Source organism: Chrysemys picta, chromosome 1 (assembly GCF_011386835.1).
Source record: "Chrysemys picta bellii isolate R12L10 chromosome 1, ASM1138683v2, whole genome shotgun sequence".
Lineage (NCBI taxonomy): Eukaryota > Metazoa > Chordata > Testudines > Emydidae > Chrysemys > Chrysemys picta.
In genome coordinates this window covers 184342780-184360110 of record NC_088791.1, presented here as the reverse complement: position 1 = coordinate 184360110, position 17331 = coordinate 184342780, and the positions used below count along the sequence as shown (strand labels likewise).

General features: G+C 38.5%; 1 pseudogene; it reads left to right on the top strand.

Moving 5' to 3' along the window:
- The window catches only part of LOC101932582 (protein FAM200C-like), a 56784-nt pseudogene extending 42825 nt beyond the window's left edge, over positions 1-13959 (top strand).
- The last annotated feature ends 3372 nt before the right edge of the window (positions 13960-17331 follow it).

Below are 17331 nucleotides of genomic sequence, written 5' to 3'. Positions count from 1 at the left end.
TGTTGTTAGGGAAAAAAAAAGCCATTTTTCCACAAAAGGTTTGGGATCGGTAATTAGTCATGCCAATTAAAATATCTCAAATAGAATATTCAATCCTATGTTATAGATGATACTCTACATATAAAATATGCTTGTTTAGAGCAAAGTAAAATAAAATGGCTTCATTTAAAATGTTAACTTTGACTGCCTTATTAAGCAATTGCTGAGTAAGCCATATAGCAAAACATCACACATGCCAAACAGTAAGAAATGCCAGACTCTTCAAAGTACTTATGGATTGCACTTTCAGCCAGACAAATGATGCTGGAAGAGCAACACAATAGACACTTCAAAATGTTCATATTCACTGTTTGGAGGCAAAATTGTTACTCAATTAGAAAATGAACGTTTGTCATTTTGCTTAGTAGCCCTTTCCTCTTCGATAACCTGACATCGGCTGCTTCCTTTTCATTTACCAAATACTCCTGTTGTTTATGTTCTTTAAGTCTAGATCCTAATGAACAAGTCAAAGTATTTTCTTTTTTATTATTATTTATTTTACAATCTGGAATGTCTATTCACACCCTATTTTATTACTTTACTGTCCTATCATAAAAGAAGCAATTCCTTATGCTGCAGATACCAGGTATTGTTATACTATCCTATTTGCCTGATAATTTATGTCTCTGTATTTTCTTAGGTTGCTTGAATATGCTTCTGTTTCATAGTTTTTAAAAAAGTCAATAAGCGTAATTTAAAAAATAAACATACATACTTTTTGTTTTCAAAGACAAAAATTGTCATATAACAACTGTTCTCCCCTCCTCCCCAAAAAAGATGGGAAGAAAAAAATAGTACAAAAATGTAAAGAAAAGACTTTTGTGAGTCCCATCATAGCCAAAGGAAAGCCGAAATGATTGTGGACAACTCTGGCATGTTTTACAAGGCGAACTGTAAAAAACAGTGGTATTGTGTAGAGGGGGAAAAGGCAAACATGAAAGTAGCTGTAGTAGGTATAAGTACCTCCTTATATTGTAAATGAGTAAACTTACAAAATGGATGGGAATATAGAAGTCTTGTTTTAGGAAATTCACTAAAGTACATTAGGCACAATAACTCAAAATAAGTTAATTAAATAGGAAACTGTCTCATGCTGTAACAAAAACACCCAAACAACAACAAAACTATAAATGTGATGAAAGGAAAGGACTACTTAGCATTAGCCTTATTTTTGTGGAAATTGTTGGTGGTTTTGGTTAATTGTAATTATTTACATTTAGCCAATAGGAATTTGGAATTCTATTATGTACATTTTACATTAGAGGAATGATACACTGGCAACAAATGTGCATGCACTTCTGAAACTGAAAAAATCCAGGATGACCTACTTGCATAACTGTAATGGGGGCCCTCACTTCTGGATCACCCCCTGGCAGCCCATGCAGCACTACAGTTAAATGTTGGCCTCAGTTTCCCCTAGGGGGCTTTCAATAATTCCAGGGAAGATTAGTTATACTGAACAGTGCTTCTTCAGGGGTCTGGTTTATTTAACCCAAAGCAGAACATTTGACAAATAGACCTCTACCCCAGCATCCTAGCTGGAGGAGGGAAAGGCTGAAGGAACCATCAAACCCTTATGAGTGAGTCAGAGCCATCTTCTGGAGCCAAAGTCTCTTGTCATCAGCTGGGGAAAGATCTCTCATCTTGGGTCAAGGTCCCCACTGAGGTCAAACCAAAATAACCCTTCTTCAGGGCAACATGTAATTCCTTTGATCTGGGGCATCTGCTATTATCTGGTGAAGTCCTTCCATTGGTACCAGGTTTTGCTGAGGCTTGGCATTCATAGCTTTTTCCCAATGAGAGTGTCCCCCACCTAGACTTACTTTCCTAGTGAGCTCCCTCACCAGCTCCCCCTGAAGAGCTCTCCCATTAGGAACTCTCTCTTCCAGGGACTGTTTCTCTCCCCAGGAAACTCTGTTCTCTAGGGAGAGCCTCCATTAGGAGAACTTCCTAGCCAGTTCCCCCTGCCACAGTCTTTCCCCATGTGCTTCCTCCCTGGGTTCTTTCCTGCCTGAGCCTACATATGTAAGGCCCAGGTTCCTTAACTAGTTAATTACTGCCCAGCTACTTAGGCAATCAGTTATCCTGTTGCCTGGCTTATTCTTTTTAGCACAGTCTGTCACAGTCATGCTGAGCCCCCGACTGCCTTTAAGGGCCAGCTACACTGTGATAGTAACCAAAAGTACTCATTTAATCAAGGGTACTTTATGTCTTTCACCAATGTCAGAATTAAAATGCTAAAACAGTAATGATGATGTGCTACTGGATATCTCAGAGGAATCTAAGAGCCAACCTCCCCTTGAGTTCAATGAGAGCAGAACTGGGCCATTGAGCTGATTATCTAAAAAGACTGAGGGCCGGAGCCAGGGCCAGCTCCAGTATATCTGCCGCCCCAAGCAAAATTCGGCGGCGGCAATTGGGAAAAAAAAAGAAAAAAAAAAGCCGCGATCGGCGGCGGCAGTTCAGCGGCAGGTCCTTCGCTCCTAGAAGGAGTGAGGGACCTGCCACCCCCAAATTGCTGCAGGTGCAGCTCCTCTCCCTTGGCCACCCCAAGCACCTGCTTGTTAAGCTGGTGCCTGGAGCTGGCCCTGGCCAGAGCCTCTAAGTGCTGAGTAACCCCATAGTTCATTATTTTTTATGGAAGCTGAAGGACTCAACATGTCACGTACTCAGAGCCTCACAAGTTCGGGCCTTGTATAAAACAGCAATGCTATTTCAGGTGCCACTACATGGTTAATGCCATTTCAGAAAGGCTCATCTGTTATGCCATTGCATGCCTGACTTATCCAGACTCTACCTTTTATAAAACTTAAGGAGATTTTAAAACTAAATAAATAAATTGCAAATAGCTATAATCTTGGGATTTTATAAGCTGCTTTTTCTCAGGCATGAAGATATGATTAGCTAATAAGACTGCTACTAGGAAAATGGAAGTAGATCTAGGTCAACTTCGGATTTGTTTTTTTAATATGTTTCCTTATATGTTAAAAATTGCTGCATGCTGTTTGGCATTAGCAAGTGCCTATACTATATCAATCTATGTTGTTTCCATTTTTAGGGATTTATAAATTTCTCATAAAATTTCACTTGTGGGATAACATATTGTCTACAAAGTCTCAGGAAAAAAAATTCTCCAGACTATATTGATTTAAGTCATTTTTACCAAATTTTAGATTAGATAGATGAGAACAAAAGAGAGAGAGTGTTTTGTGGTTTTAAATGCTTTGAGAGCTCCATAACTCAAACAAGGCTTTGATTTATTAAGAAGAAATTTCAGAGCATTAGTCTATAACCCTTTGGTATTAAAAAATGAGCTAAGTATGGAAGTTTAAAAAGAAGAGATACTGTGATTTATTTTTAAAGGTTAAACATGTCAAAATAGCACCTACTGAAACTAGCAGTTAAGAAATGCATAAGAAACTAGACAAGAAATAAGGAACTCTGGGTAACAACAAATCAAAAACTCTGTAATAGCTACAGGAGTACTGAAAGAGACTCAATAAAGATGTAAACTTAACCTTCATATAACCAATATAATATTATTAAAAAAAAAAGATGGATCGGGGGACTGGTGTGCTGATAGAGATTTTCACAATTAGGTGTTGGCTCAAAACCCGAGCGAGCTTATTGTATGCCATTACCATCTGATAGCAGTTTGATAGTTCATTTTAGGAATCTCCTTGAAAAAGAATATCTGAAATAGTTAAGATTAGACTGTGCCTTTAAGCACAACCTGACTATGAGATGGTGCTAGGCGCACTGCCTCAGGGAGAGAACAGGGAGACACTGTGCTTTAGAAAAACTCCTGTAGACGCAGTTCCACCCAGGGCTCCCCTCTCGCATGAAGAATAATATGGCACACATTTGGGAGGTTAGTTTACTCCTGCCACGTGGCCAATCAGCTCCAGCATTGTGATCCAGATGTTCAGAAGTGTTCAAAGCCAGATTAGGGTCAGATTTTCAAAAAAAGTTGGACTCCCATGTAGATACCTCAATAAGAGCCAGGTTTTCAAGAGTGATCAGAACCCAGCAACTCCCACTGTAACACCAAGGTGTTGAGCTGTGAAAATAAAGCCATTTATTTTGATATATGTATTTGATAACTGAGCTCTTTTGAAATTCTGATCCTTTAGTAACTGCATTTACTCCCCACCCCTAAAAGGTCACTCGCTTACTGGGTTGAGCAACTGGCCTCCAGCCTATGTGCTCTCCCAGCATCTGAAGATAAGATCTTGGTAGCCCTAACATATCCACATGAGGAACAAGGAATCCTTCCTTACTCCGCTGTACCGGAATGCTAAAGCTAGTCACAAGCCAACTCTGATATACTGGAAAGACACAGATTCCAGTCCTGCACTTGCTCACATGGGCAGTTCTAGGACTATCATATTTCATCACTTTGAATAGGACTACTCACATTAGTATGTGCTGGCTAGATCAGGCCTGTGGAGCTGTGATTACACATTACTGAATGTGGATGAATGTCTTTACACCACATGGCTTCTGATCATTTGCTGAAAGAAAATACCAGCAGCAATGGGAGATACACAAGGAAAACTTTTACTATTTGGTCAGAAGTTTGCTATCTCTGGGTCCAGCAAACTGCAACCTTGTAACAATCAGCGTTGTTATTTAATATGCTAAGCAGAAACTTTCATCCTTACTAACAGTTTTCCGTGGCTCTCAGATCATCTTTGCATGTCTGAGTTATCTACCTAGGACAATTAATAGTGCATATAAAAAAATCAAATTAAATTTAATGTAATTAAACAGTTTGAGAAATTCCCTAAGAAATTTGGCAGGTCAAGACTGTTTTCCCATTAAAACCAGCTGAGTAATGATAACACAAAAATGATATTTTCTCTTTTGGAAACCATGAAGTAGCAGGAAAGCAGTATTCCAAATATTATTAGCTGTCATATTATCTCATAAATACAATTTACTGGGAAATAGAGCTGTTGATTAATCACAATTAACTCAAAAAATTAATCCTGATTAAAAAAATTAATCACGATTAATCACAGTTTTAATTGCACTGTTAAACAATAGAATACCAATGGAAATGTATTAAATATTTTGATGTAATTATACATTTTCTTATATATTGTATTCTGTTTTTTTAGTTGAAATCAAAATGTGTATTATTTTATTACAAATATTTGCACTGTAAACATGATAAAATAAATAGTATTTTTCAATTCACCTCATACAAGTACTGTAGTGCCATCTCTGTTGTGAAAGTGCAATTTACAAATGTAGAATTTTTTTTTTAGTTACATAACTGCACTCAAAAACAAAACAATGTAAAACATCCGAGCCTACAAGTCCACTCAGTCCTACTTCTTGTTCAGCCAATCACTAAAACAAGCAAGTTTGTTTACATTTACAGGAGTAATACTACCCGCTTATTTTTTAAAATATCACCAGAAAGTCAGAACAGGCATTTGCATTACACTTTTGTAGCCAGCATTGCAAGGTACTTACGTGCCAAATATGCTAAACATTCATATGCCCCTCCATGCTTTGGTCTCCATTCCAGGGGACATGCTTCCATGCTGATGACGCTCATTAAAAAAATATGCATTAATTAAATTTGTGACTGAACTCCTTGGAACCTGACACTCCCACAAGTGTACAAACCACTGGACTGTAAAGTCATTTTCTCTCTTCATGAATATTTAAGTATTGCATGTAAAGTGGGACAGCTTCAACAGGAGAGATTGAGAGGGACTCACCTTAAAATACCCCATAGCCTAGTGGTAAGGGCACTCACAGGTTCAAATCCCTACTTCACCTCAAGCAGAAAGAGGACTTGAACCCAGTCTCCCAAGTCCTGGGTGAATAAGCTAATCACTGGGCTATAAGGGGGAAACCATGACCTCCTATAGTGTTGTTGATTTTTGGGGGTGGGGATGCACTAATCTGATAGATATGGTTTAAGGCAGCCTATACGGACGTCTACAAGATCAGGCCTCACAGGAGATTTTGATGTGGGAATGCGTAGCTTGAGTATCCTGCCAGGGATTAGTCATGAGCTGGGCACCAGGTGTCAGGTGCCAGGTTGCTGTGTGCATGCTCAGCAGCAGAAAATGTAGGTGACCTTATCCTATTGTAGGTGACCTTATCAGTAGGCCCCTACAGGGTTAAGTGGCAGCTGACCAGGGTTTTTGAAGATCCGAATTTTGGCTTGGGTGCCTAAAGGAGCAGTTGTTTGCCTAAATCTCTTTGTGGATCTAGCTTTAATGTACACTCTGGTTTGAAGACTTTACTTCATACCTGTTTGTAAAATGCATGGTTGCTGCTATGCAATGAATGTTAGCTAGTGACTGGAAGCAACAACTCTATAGGAAGGAGCAGTGTATAGCCTCAGCACATCTAGGGATGCACATTGCCTCCTGGAGCTGCAGAGGCTTTGTACCTGCTACTACACCCCTTTGTGGGATGCATCATACTCCACCCTCCCCCAGCTTGAGCAGCCAGATCTGGTGGCAGGCATATGGGACACTAATATACAGGCAGCTCATATTTCACTTGTGATCACCAGAACCTTTTAACTTGCAAAATCTAAGAGGTCACCTATTGTGGAAGAATCCTATTAAACGTTTTTGACAAGCCAGTGGTTTGATTTTAGCATAGTTACCACATCGACACTGCTATTTTAAATATATTTGAGAATAACAGTGTGTTATTCTTTTGAACCTGCAATTTGGTTGGTGGTTGTGTGAAAATGTATGTTCTCTTTGACACATTTAATTAACTTATACCTTAATATTTTGTGAAATACTCAAGGGGGGAAGGGGGGAATATAGGCCCAGACCTGAGGAAGAGCTTTGTGTAGCTAAAACACTTGTCTCTTTCAAGAAGAAAAGTTGGTCTAATAAAAGATATTACCTCACCCACCTTGTCTTTCTAGTACCTTTTCTCTCAGTCACAGGAAGACCATAGGTAGAAACAGATAGTCTCATATTCTGACAATCATAATCTGGAATTTGGAAATGCCTGTTTGCAAAACCCTAACAAAAAATGTATCCTTCCCATTAAAGGACAATCAAATGCATTAGTTTTCCAGTCAAACTCCTAAGAGCCTTCCCATATAATTTGAAGTCACTAGTCTTTTGCTTTACACTTAGTTCTTAATGCATACTGCCCAAGGGTTTCTATAGGCAAGGAGGAAATCATTATGATATTCTTATTGGTATTGAATAGCACTTTACTCCACAACTAGTCTAATTGATTTCAGACATGTCCCTTTGCTTCTGAATGAGAATTAGACTTTACAAGAAGGACAGTGAGATGAAAAAAAAATCTGCATAGATAGCTGTTGAAGGATTAGGTATGTAAAGGATGCTATTAATTTTCAACACACTCTAGGAAATAAACAAAAAAATGCTTCTGTATTTGGAAGTATATTTATTTGCTTGTAGCTTTCTGAATTTTTTTGGGGGGGGGAAGTGATTTTACAACTTTGTAGATTTAGATTCACAACAAGTACATTTTACTAGCAAAGTGCAATGAAACACTCCCATTCATTTGTTGATTTCTAGAAATATTTACATAAGCTTATGAAAGTAATTACAATGAATAAGCTGTGAATCTTGTACTTTCAAAATATTTGATATACTAAGCAAAATTTGTACATTTAAGGGGTCAAGATATTTTCATGTGCCAATTAGCCGGTAGTGCATGACAATGTACATTTGGAGGTGATTACAGCATACACTGAATGGTGTTATTTTTATCCTTCATATTGTTATGGTCTTGATAAAAAAGCACAGCATATCTAAATACATTACACACATGAAATTTACAGAAATTATAAATGGGAGCAAAATTACCATCTGCTATGACAGGAGAACCTGAAATGCTTGTGGGACCAGAGTGAAACTCCAAGGAGTGAAACTGTCTCTTTCTTTCCCTTTTCTTCCCTTTCCTCCACCTATTTTCCTTTATTATTTGAGTGTAAGCAGAGGGTACACATTCTATCTCAGCATTTATCATCTGGAGTCTGGCTCTATACTTTCCTTGTTCTCTTTCTTTGACTTAAAAACACTTTCCTCCAACCCCCTTCAGGCTGCTTCCCTGCAACAGAGATTGGGCTTGATTCTTCCCTCACACTAGTTTACATCAGTATAACTCTGTTGTGGGCCAGATCCTCACTTAGTGTCATTTAGCATAGCTCCGTTGTCTTCCTCACATTAAGGATTTGGCTTTTAAAAGAGTTGCTCCTGATTTACATTAGAATAAGAGGAGGATCAGGCCCACTGTATTTGGTTTAGTAAAGTATCAAGGGGCGGAGGGTAGAGACCCTCTGTTGCTTTTTATAGAATGTAAAGGCATTGTACCCTCTGGGGATGGGGATGGAACTGGCTTCTGAACACAGTTATGGTTCTATAATCTTCATTATGGCTTGCAGACAGTGTGGGATAGATTCCCAAGGGCAATTTAGATGTGAGTGAGATAAGCAGGGGAATGCCTAGTTTGAAAATTATGCCAGGGCTTTAGGTCTGAGTTAAGTGCCATGCAGCTCAGGACTGAGGCAAATTCTTTCATACCCACAAGCAGAAATTTAGGTGCCATGGTGGAAATGTAGGCACTTACAGACTGTACATTTAGGCAGCAGCTGATGAATGACAGGCAGACTTAAATGTTGGACTTGGGCACCTAAAAGGGCAGTTAGACATCTAAATCTCTCTTGGGAATCTAGCTCTGTGTCTCTTTCTGGAAAGAACTATCCCAAAGTAGGTTTTGCTCTGTGATGATGGGGATTGCTAGGGAACCATTTCAGGCAGCTATTCTCAGTAGTGGCACTGTTGATTCCAATTTTCCAATACACTCCAGAAAATGCTGCCAGTGTTAGTTTAGGCCTGTCCCAAGAATATGTGACTCCTGACTTGTCTCTCCTGCTGTTGATGTGATGGCTTGTCTTGAGAAACAGGTACCAGGACAGCATTCCAGCCAGCACAATGTTTCTAGAAGTGTCAAATACTTAAACCATCACCAGAGGTCATATGACGAACTTGACAATATTGGCAATTGCAGTTCTTCCCACATGGTTTCCTTCACTGACAGATGGAACATCTGTACTACTAGGAGAGCCATTTAATTGCTTCCCAATTCTGCAAGCATTTGGCAGATACCTGGAAAGTGTTCTTAATGTGGAGGGCTGGAGACACTCGGTTCAACTTAGTCACAGACACAGCATGCTGCAAAAATGTAGCAATGGTGGAACTTTGCTCACTCAGGGCCAAAGAGAGAAACAATATTGGTAGTTCAAGAACCACAGAATACCAAATACCCAGCTAGACAGCCATTCAAAGCCCTGTTCATGGATTTTAACAACAACGGATAAAGTTAACTGGTAATTCCCTCCACAGCTTCACCCAGCAAATACTAAAACTTATTAATTGCTTTACACACCTGCTTTACTAGACTTTCTTCATGGTCTAGCTCTCCTTTCTTAGTGTCTTTCCCCCCTTTTAAGATTTCCACTCTTATTCTATCTGCATCATTGACATTTACAACACTTGCAGGATCAGAATTATGATGGTCAAATTCAAAGCACAGTTGTGACTTTCTTCATCTTCTTAAGTGCTCCTTCTGTATAATTTCTGTAAATAGCTAATTCTCAGATTATTGGGAGTCTGAATTTAAATGCTTGATTCAAGTGTGCTATGTGTTTCCATCAATCAGCTGTAACACACTGAACTGAACAAATATTGCCACAACTTCTTTAAGCTTTTCTAGACACAGAGTTACTGCTTTTGTCAGCAAAGGATGGATACTCCTGGATGGATAACCATTCCAAGATACCAGAAGGTTATTAGAAGTCTCCTATCATTGATATTTCTTTTCTAGTTCAAGGGTCTTGATTTCATGATGTCTGACCTCTTTATCAGGATACATTTTCTGCAGAATAACTTGCTATCCTGCTGCTGTCTCAGCACTGAGTTGATTAGTCTCAATTGTGTCTGTCATGAATAGCTGATGGTTGACAGGCTAGCAGGAGATTTATAAATTCCTGCTGTTTCAATAATTCATTCTGCCATTAGATTACACATTGTCTATAGCAATTTCCAGCAAGAAGCACTTTTCAAAATTCTGTAGTATATGCTCAATAAAAAAATCACTTATTTTTTATGCTCATTGTGTTGCATAAGGATAAATACTGTACTCTTCCTCCATTATCATCACAATGCAGGTTTTGTCACTAGTCCTTTTGTAATCCATGGGAAGTAAATACTCAGGAATACACTCCCAAATAATTTCACCCCAGGGCACTCTTAGCTACTGTCAATGAGATATTGATTAGAAGGCAGTGCATGGATAACCAACCAGAGCAGGTTAAAAGGATGGATGAGGTTACACGGGCACTGAGTGAAATGGGAGTCTTTGTTTTTGTCTAAGATCTTCTGAGACATCTCAGTAAGCTACTGTGAAAGGGAGTCAGAGAAATACTCTCCATGAAATGAAAAACATATTGAAATGGTCTGTGATTTCACACATAGTTACAATGCAATAGGATTGCTCCACAGTAGACAAATGCTGGGTTGTTGAGTTACACTTTGTCTACATCTAGTGAGCTAAATCAGTGAGATGAAAGAAGGAATCAGAAGTATGCCCAACTCTTCAAAAACATTAACCTTAATTTACTTCATCCACCTTTTTTTAAGGACACACAGTCTCCCTTACACAGTTCCCCCAACATACACATCAACACTCCCTGCATCTAGGTCACTTTCCTCACCTGTGCTGTGCTGTAAAGTGAGCATCAGCACTTGTTAATTATCCCTTGTTTTAATATTCTTTCTTCTTCTTCTTCTTCCATATTATAGTAACTTTTAAAAATATATATCTAGGGTTTTTTTTTCTTTCTACTGGTGGCGCACATCCGCACATTACCTCAATATGGTGCACATAACAAAATTCATTCCACACATGGATGGAAAAAATTAGAGGGACCATTACCCCATAGTGATATAGTTATACCGATGTAAATTTATAATGTAGACTTGGCCTTAGGCACCTAACTCCAGGAGACGGTTCACGGCTGTGAATCCCAGATGGAGGTAGGTGCCCAGTAGGTACCTAATTTTTTGAGTGGAGTGGGGCATGAGCCAGACCCCTCTCCTCTGCATTTCCTATTGGCTAGTTTAGGCTCCCAAGTCAGCATGCTGCCTTTTGTGTCCCATTCTTAACTCTCCCTATGCATTATACAGGGAGTCTGGGCCTCTAACTCAGGGCTGTGCACTTCACTAGGCAGTAGAATGATCTAAAATAGAGGTTCCCAAAGTGGGCTACACCGCCCCCTGGGGGGCGCTGGAACGATCCAGGGGGGCAGTAGTAGCCTCGGGTGCAATTGGGGGGCGTTGAATAAAAATAAGTGGGCAGTGGAAGCATAAATAAAGAAGAGAATATAAGAAAATTTTGAAAAACCGTTCGTACATGTTTCATCTGTTGTGTAACATAGAGTTAAAGTTGTAGTGATTACTTTATTTTCCAAATAAATTCACAAATTATAACCGATCAGGTGTCAAGTCCGCCAACAACTCTTAACAAGCAAGTGTTGGCAGGCGAGCGTGTCGCACATTGTCAGGAAGTCCAGCATGCATCTGCAGGAATATGTGCGTGTAATGACTTGTTTACAATACGATACTATAAATAGGTGACATGTATGAAATCTAATTTAGATTGTTTCTGAATTGTGTAAAAACCAGTTAACAATAGTGCAATAAGTATTTAAAAATTTTTATTCATATTCGATACCTTCGATCTTTACAGATTACGGATCACATACAAAGCAAATTGTATTATTGTTGTTTCAATAAACAATGTATTTTTATACATTTTCTTACATATCTACCGTACGTTTCTGTGTCTCTGGTGCTTACTAATAATAAAATCGTAGAAGGCTTGTGTCGGTACAGTACTATTTGAAGTGTACAGTCAATATATTTGTCGTATTTTTTATTACAATATTAACGAAAACAGGGGAATGAAATCGTTAAAAAACTGTTAACCATTAACATTGATTTATATCTATCGAATCATCTGCGTTAATTGGTAAATAAGGCGTGTGTTAATAAGGAACAATTATTTAAATAAGGACAAACTAAATAAAAACATTAACTGATTTTTAATTGCATATTGATTATTTTTTAAATTAATTATTTCTTGATAAATTTAGTTTGATATTTGACAATTTAATATCAAATACATATATCTAATGCTGAGCAAAGAACAAAACCCAGTTTATTAGTTTCATTAGTATTTTAGTTTGGTTGTCTTTTGCCATCTTACACAAAAAACACTGTACACCTGATGTTGTGGGCAATATTTGAATAACACAACTATTGCAAAAAATTTTGGTTCCGGCGAGAGAAATTGCACTTTTTCAATTATATAAATTGTTATATAGTTTGATAATTTTATACAAGATGACGATGGGTTGCGTGCTTCTTACAACATTTCGTTACTGATTGCTAAATCGGGAAAACCGCATACTATTGGTGAAGAACTAATTCTACCGGCTATAAATGAGGTAATACGTGCTATGCTACACAAGCCAGCGTCTGATATTACCAAGAAAATTTCTTTGAGCAATAATACAGTGCAAAGAAGAATTGATGAAATGGCTCAAGATGTTGAAGACTCATTATGTGAGTATTTAAAAACATCCCAGTTCTCTATACAGCTTAATGAGTCAACTTTGCCAGGAAATGAAGCCTTACTTTTAGCATACATGCAATTCATAAAAGAAGAAAAAAATTGCCAAGAATTATTATTTGCTAAAAATTTGCAAAATGATAATAAAGGAGAATCGATATTTCATGCATTGGAAGAGTTTTTTAAAGAAAAAGAAATCCCCCTGAGTAATATCTTGTCAGTTGTTACTGATGGTACTCCAGCGATGATAGGGAACTACAGGTGTTTTCTTGCATATTTAAAAAAAGTGGTTCTGAATGTATTTGCTGTACACTGTGTCATTCATCATCAACATTTAGTTGCCAAAAATCTGAGTGAACGCCTACATAGGTCATTACATTATGTCATTAAACCAATCAACAAAATCAGAAGCAATTCATTGAATGACAGATTGTTTGGACAACTTTGTATTGAAAACGATGAAGAATTCAATCGCTTGCTGCTTCATACAGAAGTTCAAAAGGTGCCTGTTTGGATCAGTTTTATAAACTCTTTGACTCAGTACTAGAGTTCCTAGAAAACAAAGATGATGCTTTACGAGCCAACTTGATTGATTCCAAAAATGACATAGCTTATTTGACAGACTTGTTTAATAAATTTAAAGAAACAAATTTACATCTCCAAGGCGATGAGCTGAATTTAATCAAAACAAAAACTGTTATTTCCGCGTTTGAGGCAAAACTTCTTCTGTACAACCGAAATTTAGGACGAGGAGAATTCAGCCAGTTTCCAAATTTATCAACAGTAGAAAAACATGATGAAGACTTGCTTACCTATTGTCAGCACTTGGAGGCTCTCCATTCTGACTTCAATCAATGATTTGAAGATATTCTTAAAATGAACATACCTGATTGGGTTTTGGACCCTTTTTCAAGTACAAACACAGAAGAATCTCCAAAATTACAAGAAGAACTGATAGAAGTAACAACAAATGAGGAATTGAAATTTAAATTCAAAGATGGCTACCAACAGTTCTGGCTGCAAAAGCAGATACCTACACTTTATTCTGGATTATGGGCTATAGTACAAAAGTTTTTAATTGCATTTCCTTCATCATATTTAGTGGAACGTGGGTTCAGTGCTGTCACAAATCTGTTAACTAAAAAAAGAAACTGACTGCAAATAGCTCATCACGGTGATTTAAGAATGCTGCTGACAAAAATAGAGCTGAACATTAATAAATTTATAGCAGCGCACCAGGTTCATCCTTCTCATTAGGATTATTTTTAATATTATTCGTAATTTTTATTTTACTATTATCCTTCATTATCTTAATTTTCTGTGTGTAATGCGAATGTTACTATGGTTGATTTTAATAAATAATTTTATAATTTCAAGCTTCAAGGTGTCTTATTTACAACAACATCTTTCTTTACTATATTGTAGGACGTAGGTAGAAATATAGATATATAAAAGAACGCAAATTTGTCACTGCATCTTTCTGTTTGTTCACTTAAAGAAGGTAGATTTCCAGGGGGGCGCTGAGTAATTTTTTTTCTGAAAAGGGGGCGGTAGGCCAAATAAATTTGGGAACCTCTGGTCTAAAAGGTGGGAACTACAGTGCTGAGTCTTGTGTATCTAGCCCTATAATACGAATATCAAACAACATCAGGCCCTCACTCCATGAAGAAACAGTTCCCAAAATGACTTGATACTTTATTTTTCTGACTGCAGGAGAGGCACAGACTCTCTCCCATATATCTTCCCCTCTTGCATGGTACAAATACATACATATCCCCATGGCCTAATCTGAGGAAAGACTGCTGCCATCTTGCAAATGGCTGTGCTGGGATTTAACGATTTCTGTAAACGAGCCTTGCTAAAGTTAATGGTCTGCCAAGTTTACAGCACTATGTAGATAATATTAATATAAACACAGATAGCCTTGCAATCATATATAGTATAGCATAGTGTGGCTATTATGTGCAGGAGCAAAGGAGGATTCAGCAAAACAGTAAGAATTTTAAAGGAATGTGCTGGCAATTTTCTGACTCGGGCTGCTTTAGCTTGGAGACCATTAAAACTGTACCTCTGAAATTCTGTGTTTGGTGAGTCGGTATCAGTGTTCTATGGGAGAAAAGAGGGACAGAGAGATTATAATGAAAGCTTCATCTCTCTTTGGGTTTGCAAATGAAGCCTCGGTTAAAAATTGATTCTGTTGATTACGCAGCCTCATCTTTGCTGAAATCTTCAAAAGGGGAAGGAAGTTTTTCCCCCCCAAAATGGGCTTTCATGTATAGAAGGGCTATTTCTTTTTGCAGAGATTTTGAAATCAGATAATTGCATTCAGATGTCTATCATCAGCCTTACTTCACAGCAAAAAATAATTTTAAAATAATAATGGGTAAATGCAGCATACATGCAAGTGGGGGATTATCAGAAATGCTGTGAGCAATGGATAATGTGGAAAGTTTCTGTGCCTTTTTTGAGGATTACCTTACAATTGCATACATCAATCCTAACTTGTAAAATCCCTGGGTTTTGCAGTGCTGGAATTTGCAAGGACAAATACTTACAGTTATGCCAAGTTATACCAATCTGTGAGGTATTTTGGTGTTGGGGGAAAATATCCACTAGAGATTTGACTGAGAACACCAAAATTATTTTCATTCGTGAGCTAACCCATAATTTGCAAATTGGTGTTCGGAGAAGGAAAGCAAACCTGAGAGTCATATTTGCCTTGAATCTTAAATCTGCTAGAACAGAAACATTTGGGTTTGAGGTTCTATATCAGAGATCAGCAACCTTTGGCCCGCGGCCCACCAGGGTAAGCCCTGCGGTGGGCCGGGATGGTTTGTTTAGCTGCCGCGTCCGCAGGTTCGGCCGATCCCGGATCCCACTGCCCATGGTTTGCTGCTCCAGGCCAATGGGGTGGCGGGAAGCAGTGTGGGCTGAGGGATGTGCTGGCTGCCACTTCCCGCCACCCCCATTGGCCTGGAGCGGCGAACTGTGGCCAGTGGGAGCCGCAATCGGCCGAACCTGTGGATGCGGCAGGTAAACAAACCAGCCCGGCCCGGCCTGGCCCACCAGGGGGCTTACCCTGGCAAGTCGCGTGCCAAAGGTTTCCGATCCCTGTTCTATATAATCACAAATCTCAGACCATGCTCGCCAAAGTTGAAAAAACAAGGCCTGAGGCTGTGCTTACATAGCTAACACTTTCTCTTCCACTAGCATCCCTCACTCTGACCCACCAAACACGACCTGGGATAGAAGACATTGAAGAGCAAAGTGTGCTCCTGAAGATGGCTGGGGGATAATGTGAAGCTATTATTATGTTGCTATTAGTTAAATGTAGTTCATAGTGCTAATAATGAATGAGGCTGCATTATTTATTATGTAAAACTATGGGATTTCAAACTGGAGAGGAGACTGGGTTTCAGAAGGTTACAACCAACCTCCCTTTCTTTATTACTAGGAGGGGAGTATCAAAACCTTGTTTCAGTTTTAACATGAGGTCACAGAATAGAAAATGTCCCCAGTGGGGATATTAATGAGATCAACAGCTCTTTTCACATACAACATCAGAAAAGCCATTAGATGGCAACAACTTTCAGTCACTTTTAAACCTAGACACATTTGATACACTGACTTGAAATCAAATGATCCTTCATTGCTAGTCCCTTATTTTATCCATTCCTGAATAGTAAAACATGGTAACCAATTTGATCTCTCTCCCCCATATCAGTCTGTCATGCTTGCTCTTTCTGATCTAAAATGTATTGTAACAATGATTTCAGTGAGTTATTCTGGTCATACTGAATTTGTTTACTCAACTACCTACCACCTGTTTTGTCTGCATGATGTATTCAGGATGAAGGATTGCCTTCCTGATCCCTCACTGGTTGATATAGAAAAGGACTAAGTTTGACAATTTATCCTAGTTCTTAGGAAGTGCAGAATGCATTTAGAATTTGCACGCCTGTTCTCTGGCAAAGGCTAAATGTCTCAAACTTTTTCAAGATTCTAAAGTACCCAGCAACAACCCTGTAACACGACACAATCTAAAGGATTTCCTTATCACATTTTTAAAATAATCTTACTGTGGTTTGGTAAGAAAGAGAGCATATGTCTTGTAGGTAACGTGAACAGCTTCTTAGGTTCAGAGTTGAATTTAGTCATGGCTGAATGGGAGAGCAAACAAGTGAAAATAATAAAGTATTTTGAGTATGAAAATCAGGAAATTAATAACCAGCTACATATATGCCCTGATTTTGACCCCAATCCTGCAAATTTACACACGTGCTTAATATTTATCTTGTGATTAAAGTCAGTGGGACTAGTCATGTGACAAGCACATGCATAAGTGTTTGCAAGTTCATTCCCTCTAGGGCACCTAGCATTGGCCACAGTTGGAAGACAGGATACCGGGCTAGATGGACCTTGGTCTGACCCAGTATGGCCATTCTTATGTCCTTATGTTCAAGTTTGGGGCATATCAGCTAATGCCAAAGAGAAGTTCTTACAATATAAATTTACTTCATGGGATGCTCAGTCAGAGTATTGAGGATCCTTTCCTTTTTTCATGCATTAATTTCTCCATATTTGACTCATGTTATAGCCATTATTCTAGCTGAACTGGATTCTGGTTAA